The 10,885-nt window shown below is 63.5% G+C and overlaps 1 pseudogene; it reads right to left on the bottom strand.

The window, feature by feature from the left end:
• Positions 1–201: 201 nt before the first annotated feature.
• Positions 202–10,885, bottom strand: part of LOC119107334 (RNA exonuclease 1 homolog) — a 14,569-nt pseudogene continuing 3,885 nt past the window's right edge.

Raw genomic sequence — 10,885 nt, forward strand, 5'->3', positions numbered from 1 at the left:
ACGTTTCCGTCGCCACTGTTCGAGACAGTGAAGCCTAAAGCACACGTTTCCGTCACCACTGTTCGAGCCAGATAGAAAAACACTCCGTGGTGGAGCGACTTGGCGCACGTTCAATCCTAACCGTGACCTCCAGCAGGCGCCTACCGAACCTTCTTAATCTCCCTGTCACTCACAGACGGCGTTCTCACGCATAATTCCGAGTCAGTTCAGCAAATGTATTGGTCGCCTGCGCGGGCACAAACGAGCAACAGGTCAATATGTACATACCATGGGGCCGCGCAACACATGACGTACACAATGCACAGCCGCTGCGGCCAGTCCGGGACGCCGCGTCACCCCGTGCCGGGCAGCCGGCGAGGTGCCCGTACAAAACAACACGCCTACAAATGGAATGACTTTGTACGATCCGGCCTGGTAGAGGCGCGCGCGACAACGGCTCGGGCGCCGGCCCACGCTCGCTTCTCACGACCCGTCCTGCGCGCACCACGGCACGCACCACACTCCCTCTCACCACCGCTCCTGCGCACACCACACGCACTCAATAAATACCGAGCAGCGGGGCGCGGCCGGCGCGCAATCGGGCCCGCCGAGCCGGCCGGTCCGCGTCCGGGCCGGCTGCCGGCGGCTAGTCGCGCCGACGCCGTGCGGACGCCGCGGATGTCTCCTCCGCGTCCGGCGCCAGCTCCGATGGCAGGCCGTCTCCTCCCCGTCAGCGCAGCGACTTGGCGTCCTCCTTCAGCTTCCAGAGCATCAGGTCCATGCAGGAGACGGCGTCCTCCGCGCTGTCGTGACCTCCAACTGCGGCGAGCACGTAAGGTCAGCACGGACCGAGGCAGGTCAGACCTCCCGGCTGATCTTCAGGACGCCAGCAGCACGATGTTGTATGCACTCAAATGAATTACCCCTCACGAGCGATAGCGAAAACATTCGCTAAAACACACGGCCGAGAATGCCTACGCAAAAGACGAGGCACCAGTGGATGGGGAAGGGAAGGACGCAGCGCGCACATACCATCGTTCTGGATGATGCGCTTCAGATGGTCAGAACACAGGTTGCGCAGCGCGCGCTTGTAAGGCCGACCCATCTTGTGCGGGAACACCACGCTCGTGTCCACCACCGTGGAGTGAATCAGCTGTAACGGCGGGTGACGCGGTGTATGTCAGAGCAGAGCCGGGTGGGGCGGGGCGGGGCGGGGCGGGACGGGGACCGGACCCGGTGTCGGCAGGCGAAGCGTCCCGGCCGGCGGGGATCGAACAGACCCCACTCGTGCCGGGGGTGCGGCGTCACATCCCCCACCGCTGGCGTATTTCGCTGCAGAACGTATCTAAAATGCATGAACTGGTACTACATATATGTTGAGGCATACCTTGGCAATCATTACGTAACTGATTACCGTGCCCAGTTATGAAGAGACGAGACAAGATTCCTTAGTAAACGGACCACCAGAATGAATGCCACAAAACACAACTGCTGTCGGAATGCGAGACCAAGCGTTGCACCGTACCTTCAGTGCCTTAAAGTCGCTCTCGAGTGAGTGCCCGATCAGTATGGTCTTGCTGCTGAACATGTTGAGCAGCACGGCCTGCACGTCCCGGATCGTGGTGTCGACCCCCTCCATGTCCTCCTCCTTGATACCGCTGAACCTGAGGTCAGACGCCAGGTCAGCCTCCGGCACCACCTGCGCGACTATAATGCCAGTACAAACACGTGTGCGAGCGGACGGGCCAAACAAAACAGCAGAAATTGGAGGGGGAATGAAGGGACAATGCGGCTGCTCAGAACAGGACCCTTGACTGGTCAAGCGCGTACTAATCGAAGCAGCAGAATAAGCAATGAGGTTTCCGCTCCCGACCCGACCTCGGTGCGACACAACGCCACCTGCAGCCCTCCGCTGGAGCCTGAGCCTCGGCATCACCCCGCGCGGTGGCGCGGAGGCGCACAGCGCGGCCACCGCTCACCGCCCACGGCGCGCCGTCTGCTCACTGCTCACCGCACGCCGTCTGGCCACCGCTGACCGCTCAGGGCGCCCCGTCTGCTCACCGCTCACCGCACGCCGTCTGGCCACCGCTCACCACTCAACGTGCACCGTCTGCTTACCGCTCAATGCTTACCGCCCACTGTCTGTTCAACGATCACCGCGCGCCGTCTGCTCACCGCTCACCGCACGTCTGGTCACCGCTCACCGCTCACAGCGCGCCGTCTGCTCACCGGGTGTTGAAGTCGATGACAGGACTGTCGGGCTTGACGAGCGACTCGTACACGGTGTCGCCGTCCGAGTTGATGACGGTGATGCGGGTGAGCTCTCCACCCATCTGGGTGTAACTCATCTCGCAGTCCAGCGCGAACACGCCGTGGTTGCCGTCGGCCGGCTCTGCGGGGCGGCAGGGTCGGTCAACACGGGTGATCCAGTCACCAGGGCTGGCAGGCACAGCCAACAGGGGTGGGGGTCACACATTAGGGTCATCGAGGAGGGGGGGGGGGGGCAGTGGCAAGGTAAGCGTCCGTGGCATGGCCCTCCCGACACGCGCTAGCCCTTCAGCCGAGTCGGTGGAGACAGCGGTCACGGAGGGCACGGTCACGCCATGCCACTCTGGAGGAACCGGCACAGACGTCTACACCGGAGCACTCACCCGGCTTGTCCATGGTGGCCATGTAGCCGACCAGGTTGTCCGGGTCAAAGTTATCGGACACGTGACACGCGGCCACGCAGCAGCCGTCGGCCGGTGCCTCCTGCGAGCAGCACGAGTACCGCTTGTCGCCTGCCGGATGACCTCGGGTCAGCGGGCGCCGGGTCGGCCGCCGGGGCGGGGTGGCGGCGCGGGGCTGAGCTCCGGTCAGCGGGGCCGTGGGCCGGCACGGCTGCCGGGTTAGTGCCGTGCTCGTGAGTACCGGGGGCTCCAAAGTTTGACAATGCCGCTGGCCGGAGTCGCAAGCAAGTGGAGGGGGCGGGGATATACTATGAATACCGTGCGCGAGTCTGAGCTGGTCTCCGGGGCCCTTCATCGTCTAGAACACGACGGGGTTGAGCCAGTACAGGCGTCTTCAATTGCGCCCAATCAATCCTGCTATGAAAATAATGCTCGATGCCTCTGTTCCGTATTTCAACATGCGCTAAGTAATTGTATGACTCTAAACAGAGACAGCGCAACATCCGGAGAAACATCTTAGCCTTCCCACGACTTCATCTAGTGAATACCGAACAAGCAGTGGACAAACCCAGTTGCGATGTCACGGACAGATGGCACCAGATGCTTACCCTACTCAAAGTGGACACCTTAGCTGAATTTCTTCTCATGAGCTCTGTCAGCAGTTGATCTTAAATATGCGTCATTTAACGTTCCACGCCACAATTAAAGCCTCCCATATGGCACCGCTGGAACTCACCTCTGCGCGTGTAGACCCTGCCCCAATGGTACACGCACTGGTCCTCGACCAGCGCGCGGCCGTCGTCGGCCACCGCGTACGTGCGGTTGCAGCGCAGGCACTCGCGGCAGGAGGCGCCGGCGCGCGTTGATGCGCGCGCGGGAGTCGACGTGCGCCAGCCGGGCGCGGCCGGGCCGGCCCAGCGCGTCCGCCCGCGGGAAGCCGTTCTGCTCCAGCTGCTCCTCGGTCAGCACGTACGGCTGCAGCCGCTGGTACAGCTCGGCGTCTGCCGGCGGCGCGTCACGCTCAGCGGCTGGCGTCACACACGGAGAGGGCCGGCGGCGAGAACGGACGGCTCACGACCGCCCCGAGAAGACTCACGCCGGCGACGAGGTCAGGCGCTGCCGCCCCTCCTCAACATTCCAGCAACGAAACGCAGAGACCCGCAGGCTTGTACAAATGGAACGTCTTCCAGGCATGTGGCCAATCTGGGGAGAATGGCCTCCGACGGCCGCGGCCAGTCAGGATGAGCCACGCCCAATGAGACTCAGAGACAGCCACGCCCCATGAGACTCAGAAGATTGCACGGCCGCCGCCCACTCACCTGACTTGATCTCGTCGACCTTCTTGTTCCGTTCGATACTCCAGGAACCACTCGCACCGCCTTTGCCGGCCAAAATATCGAGATGCGACACGGTCCTATTGGGAACTGGTCCTGCCGTAACGCCACCTGCCGGACAGACGTGGAACAGTCAGTACCGGTCGAGGCCACCGTGCGCCACAGTCGACAAAACCACGCGCCAGCAAAGACGCTAGGCCAGCGACGACCACGCCGCGCATGCACACACACAAGCACACGCGCGCGCGCGCGCACACACACACACACACACACACACACACATACACGCCCGCGCCCTTCGCTTCTTCAGAGCGACGGACACTTTTGTGATGGCCTTTACCCATGTTAGCGTCGACGGGAAGTGATGACGCTCAACGACATCGACTCGCCTACCGGCCTGGCACCCACACGTACCGCAAAACCACAGCAACACACACCCGCATGCAGACAGCGGGCCGGTTTCCAACGCCCCGGTCTCCGCTGTGGAGCCACTGCCCGTTCGAGTCCTATCCTTCCTTCTTCTCCCCACCCTCCCCGTGACCGTTCCGTGGTGGCGCATAATCTGCGCTGGGAGCGTCGGTGCAAACGTTCGTGTTCGTGGCTTGCTGCAAGCGCGCTCGTGGCTGACAGCAGCGACGCGAGGACCAGGCGTGCAGTCGCATGACAAAGGACGGCGAGCGCAGGCACGCTGTGTCCAGAGTTATAGCCGCAGTCGGCCAGCCGGCGCGTCGGCACACGGGAGCCGGCCGCCAGTGGTGCGGCGCGCGCCGCTGTGCGCCTGTCTGAGCCGGCGGACTCTGACCCGCGCGCCGCTCCCACCACACTGGGCACCGTCTGGCACACCGCCACGGTCCGCACGTGCTCACGCGGTGCGAGCTGGGAGCACGTGCCGCCAGTGCCGGACATGTGCGGCAGCGGCTCGGCCGGGATAGACGGCAGCGCGCCTGCTCGGCCCGCCGTCGCACGGCGGCGTGTCACCGGTCGTGCTCACCCATCTGCGCTGACAACGCGCACCGCTGGCAGCTGTGCACAGCCGCAGCTTGCGATGTGCTCGGCGCCCAGACAGGATGGCAACCGAGCGTGCGGCGGACGACAGACGCCGAGGCGCCAAACTATCGTCAAAAGCACATTATTCTACCGCAGCAAAACATCCAACTACTGCCCGTTGTTATCAATATGATGCACGTCAAGCAAAAATGTGCATGCGGATGCAAAAACCCGTGGCAGTCCAGACGCCTCGCACCTGACTTCGACACCGACTCACACCTGTGACGCAGCAGGAACAAAGGCAACTTCCCAAGCCTTAATAATGCTCGTTCCCGGACAACCAAGATGACCTAAATCCGCGTGCACGGGTCCCAGCAATGGCGCGTCGCAATAGCAGGGGCGCCCAATATGCTACCATGCAGACAGAGAGACTGAACGAGAGTGCCAGAAGTCCCCGAGCGGAACAGCCAGCGAGTAATTCATCCACTCTGGTGAGTGGCGGAGTAACAACAAAGAGTGTAAGTGTTAGCGAGCACCAACTAAAAAAGCCGGCGTGGAAACACAGGCGAACAAATAAGAGACATGCCACGGAAAGCCAAGGCGTCAAGCAGAGCATTCAGCCACACGGCCCCGAGCAGGCGAGGCGCCTCACACTTGCACAGAAACACACACAAAAGCACAGGCCAAGTCAAGATGCACACTCGTCTCTGAAAAGGGAGACATTTGCTGTACGTTGCGCTTCGTCGTCTGCGTTACGTTACCGCTGGTGACAGCGCCACAACAGCAACCAAGAGTAGAGAGCAAAGGCCGACCGTACCATACGACCTCGTATCCCTGCAGCTGCAGCGGGTGGAAGAACATAAAAGTTCTCGTCTGTCGGGGGACAGCCGTAGACAAGGTAGTTGTGCGGCGGCGGCAAGCGGCAGCCAGCGGCGGCGGCGGCGGCGGCCGGGCGCCGCCCGCGTACCGGCCGTACACGTTCGTCAGGTCCTGCATGGCGCGCTGGTGTGGAAACACCGATCCATGTACCGTGAGTTCGGAGCGCGCCGGCGGCCGCGGCGTCGCGCAGACGCTTCACGCTGCCCACCGCCAGGTTCACGTACACACGGCGTGACGACTGCGATTGTACACGGCCCTGCTCCTCCTCCAGAGCCTGCGGGCGAGACGGCGGGGCCACGTCAGCCAGGCGGCTCGGGGCGAGCGGCACACCGCCGCCGCCGGCCGCTCTCAGGCCACACAAACCGAACGGGCGGCGGGCGGGGCGCTCTGCATGGGTCGAGACTCGGCACACCACAGGTGTTACACTGACATCACCGGGCAGATCTGTAACGCGTCAGAGACTTCACCAAATGGGGAGGTTTTGCTCCATCAGTGACGTCACCGAACGGAGGTGTGACCCATTAGTGACGTCACCGAACGGAAGCGTGACCCCATCAGAACGGAGGTGTGAACCCATCAGTGACGTCACCGAACGGAGGTGTGACCCAACAGTGACGCCAACCGGACAGAGGTGCGACCATCGCGCACATCATGTGTTTCCAACAAGCGAGCCGTGCGATCACTGCTGGTCAAGCGGCGTGACAGTACAGCGCCCATAGACCTTGACAGGTCTTATCGATTCCTGCTACCAGGCCAATTCGAAGCCAATTTTGTCAAACACATGGTTTATTGTGGTCGCATGGTCGCCCTAATAACGTGCATCGCTACAAGCGCCTCGACGGCATAACAAAGACCACGAAGCGGCCTATCCGCGCGGAAGCAGCGGCACGTCCGCAATGAGTGGCCCGGCTGGCGCGGTGGGACAGGAGGGTCAAGGGCGTCACCATGCTAACAAGGCGCCGCCCTCAGGCGCCGCCGAGCACAGCGCGATTGCAACAGAACCCAGCCCCCGCCGCACCGTCAACACACCATCGACCCACCTTTTTATACGCTGTGCCTCGTTGCCCGGGTACACTTTGAGCAGGTCTGTGCAAAAGTGATCCAGATACCGCTGTCGAATAGCGGTCGGCACCTTCCCGCCGAACTCGGGCAGGTATCTTGGGCCGCGCCAGTTCGCCTGAAACAACACAAAGCGTATGAGGCGGGCGTTTGGCGCCAGCAACGGGCGGGGAACGGGCCGAGCAGCAGGCGGGAGGCGTCTCGCCAGCGACGCACGGAGAGGCGCTCGGCAGACGCACGAGGACGGCGTCGACAACGACGCTGGCCCGGCTCCCAGTTACGCCAGGCGAAAAACCTGCCGTCGGTTGCAAAAAGCCTCGGCCCGTCGCCGCGGAGCCAGGGCGGCACAAAGCCTCGGCCGGCCGCCGCGGAGCCAGCGGCAGGGAGGCACAAAGCGGAGACCGGGTGCGGTGGCTGGCGGCAGCGTCCCGCTGGCGTCCGCTGCCGCCAGCCGCGACAAAGGACGACCTCGACGACCTCGGCCCTGTTTGAGCCTCGAACGGCGCCGGCGTCGCGATGCCAAGAAAGGCCGCCGCAGGACACCATCAGCTCCGCCCGAAGGACAGCCCGGGACAGAGCCCGCAGCGTCGGACGAGCCGCCGTGAGCGCGGCTCACCCCAACATGAACCCTTCTCCACCCAAACGGATGACGGTTCGCCGGCACCAGTAGGGTGTCGTTGGGCACTAACGGACAGTTCGGCGATGCCGGTTCCAGAGGTACATAGAGCCGTGGGACACTCACCGGCGAAAGAGCGAAACACACACATCTCACTCTCAGCCGGTAAACATACAGGACATGGCAACACAGGTGGCGCTTCGGCTGGTCTCTCCGAAAACGGGCAATTGGCCCGCCTTCTTCCCCGTACCAGCACCAGCCGTAGCGCCGACTCTATAGAGCAAAACTGAGCAGCGTAGCCCGATATAGACGGTCTGATCAGATGCCGCCACTCTCCCTCTATTCTATCTCTCCCAATCGCAACCCGTCTGACGAACATGGCAGGCGACACCACGACTGTCCGTCCAGAACAGTCTAAGACGGGTATCCTCCAGCCACACCAGCGGCCGCTGGGAAGAGACGACGAACCCCCAGCCGGTGAAACGACAGGTGAGCACTATCTCGAGTGGTTGCACTCTTGGGCGATCGATCGCTCCCGGTCACGACTTGAAGTGCTGGACGAAGAGGGCATCGTCCAATCTAGATGCAACGCCAAGTACAGATGCAAATGCAGCACAGCCGTACCTGCAGAAGCGCCAAAGCCATCTGATCGAGGCCAACAATCCACGTATCGACTGTGGGCACAGCCATGCAGACGTTCATCCTCGAAGATAAGCGGGAGCGAGTACCCGGGCTCGAGAGCACCAGCCCGGGCAGGTGAGACGCCTGACGAGAGCGCGGGAGACGCTTGACGAGAGAGCGGGGGACGCTTGACGAGAGCGCGGGAGACGCCTGAAAAGAGCGCCGGAGACGCCGGTGCGCGCCGCCCAGCCTCGCACCACCAACAGCGGCCGGTCCTCGGCGGCACGCGTGACACGCGGGCGGCACGCACCGCACCTGTCGCCGTCGGTGTCGGCGTCGGTGTCGGTACGCGCGCGGCTTTGTGGTGCGCTCGGGTCAGCGGCCGGCGCCGTTGACAACGCCGACCTCGGCCGGCGCCCGCTCCTCCGCGGGGGGCGGCCACGACCGGCGCCCAGGCCGCAGCTGTTGGCGCCGCCCGCGGCCCGGAGCGGTGACCTGACGCCGGCGGAGAGCGGCGCGCAGCCGCGTGCCGTCCGGCGGCGCACCTGCGGCTCCAGCCGGGCCTACACCGCGCCCGGCCGTCGGCGGAGTGCCACCCGGGGCATCGGCCGCTACATGGCCGACACCGGTTGTTGACGGTCCCCCCAACGGAGCACCCGATGGAAGACGGAAGCTGCGAAGCTCACGGCGCTCACTTTGAAACAGGCCCACTACGCTGGACTGAACTCTGCTCTAAGCCGGGAACATTACCTTACAAGTTCCCTGAAATAACGACGTACGCACGTGACGGAAGCTAGCACAATATTTCTCATGATTTCAATCGGCGAACGCGATTTGCCACCTAACCCAACAAGTGTGGCGACAACCTTGGGAAGGTCCTCTCTGGCAAACGAAACCGCGCATCACGCCATGGCGCACAAACTTGGCAGCGTTGGCCGCCCTCTCAGCCTTGCAGCGACGTCCGCTGACCAAAGCCCGATCTTCCGCTCTCTGGGGGGCCACCGCTGCCGCAAACGCCGAGATACGAAGCTCAGCCGGATGCCCCGCCGCAGCGGACCCGACCTCGCCCTTGAACAACCCAAGCCGGCCCAAGGCTGGTTATGTCAGGGCTGGGGCCTTTGGCAACAGCGGGGCGTGACGTCAGAGCCGGGCAGCGGCTGACCGTGCCAAACACGTGAGCCATCCGGCAGCGACAGAAATGAAACGTTCGAAGGTCACCGGGGTCGAAGCCGACGGCCGCCGACGTCCATTTCCATCACAAAGAAGCGCCGTGTCAAAATCCGGGGGTTGTTACGACAGAGGTGAAACAACGGCATCTACCAGCCTTTGGGGCCGCCGTTATGAATATTAGACGGGCGATGGCGCTGCACAAGTTCCCGCGGCGAGGCTCTGGGCCGGAAAACAGGGCGAGGCGCAGCGGCCCCTGACCTACGTGTTACAATACCCGATCTTATCAGAGGCTGCGTGCCGTGTAACGACCCTACACGCACTTGTCGCCAGCGAGGCACCGCATAGGCCGCAGAAAACTGGGCTAATCTGGTAAAAGCCGCGCCACGGTCGACATTTCCAGGGACGCCCGTGGGAACCGGAGTGAATCGCAAATGACGAGGCTGCAACGAGCGTAGGAAAACGGCGTCACGCAACTGGCGTGCAGGACGGGGCAGTGGCGTCACCGGGCGATGGCGCCACTCGCGCCTCTCAACATCGGCAGCGGCGTCCAGCGCCTCTCTCCCGCCGACGTGACGCGGCTGACGGGGCGTGACGTGACGTGGCGCGACTCGGGGGAAGCCGCTGGCGCCGAGGACGCCACGGCGGGGGCCGGCGACAGGACGCCGCGGCTGGCGCAATCTCAGGGACGCGGCGGTCAGCGGGGTTCGCGGCCGGACGGCCGTCGTGTTGGAAGAGCGTGGCCTGTGATCGCGCCACCGGACGAAAATATTAGCCGTGCGCCGGGTGCCAATAGCTAGAAGACCAAAATAAAGCCGGCGGCGATGCGCCGTCGGCCGGCGCCGCGGCGCGCGCGCCAGCGGTCGGTGCGCTCCTGGTCACAGTCGGCAGGGGCGGCCGGCACCGCAGCCGCCCGGCGCGAGCAGCGCCGCCGACCGAGGCGGCATGCGTCCGGCCGTGCTGCCAACACCCGGCGCAACGGCGCCGTCGGGCCACGCCGACTACAAACACTGGCCACTTCCAATAGATTTCCCGGACTTGTGTCCGGCATGACCTTTTTCTACTTATTTCTTTAAACCGATGTCAGAATGAGATTCTTTGCTTCCCATGGCTTGTCAGATGGGCAACAACCCCGCCACCAAGTGGTGTGAACTATGGGAAAAATTATAATCACTCATCCGGCTGTATGCCGAATAGTAGCTACCGGTGATTGCTGACGTGCCATGTCACGACACGGCGCGGCCGTCCGCGATTTATGTATTAACAATGAGCGCTTACAATTAAAAATCTTAAAATAGGTCCACTCCCCTGCCTCCCCCCCCCCCCCCCCACACACATACATACATACGCCTCACGGGCCAACTACCGCGCACAGCCACCTCGCTGCGCGGCGGGGAGGCGGTCAGGAGGTGTGGCACAACCGCTTCTGTGTCCTGCCGGCGTGCTGCAGCGCAGCGCGAGCCGGCGACAGGCGGCGCGGCGTGATGCGCCTCCGGGCCCCGACGGCGGCCACTGACCCGGATAGCGGCACCCGGCCACCACCGCCGCCAATCGTGCTGCCGCCGGCGCACGTG

Source organism: Pollicipes pollicipes, unplaced genomic scaffold, assembly GCF_011947565.3.
Source record: "Pollicipes pollicipes isolate AB1234 unplaced genomic scaffold, Ppol_2.1 Scaffold_6686;HRSCAF=7923_pilon_pilon_pilon, whole genome shotgun sequence".
Classification (NCBI taxonomy): Eukaryota; Metazoa; Arthropoda; class Thecostraca; order Pollicipedomorpha; family Pollicipedidae; genus Pollicipes; species Pollicipes pollicipes.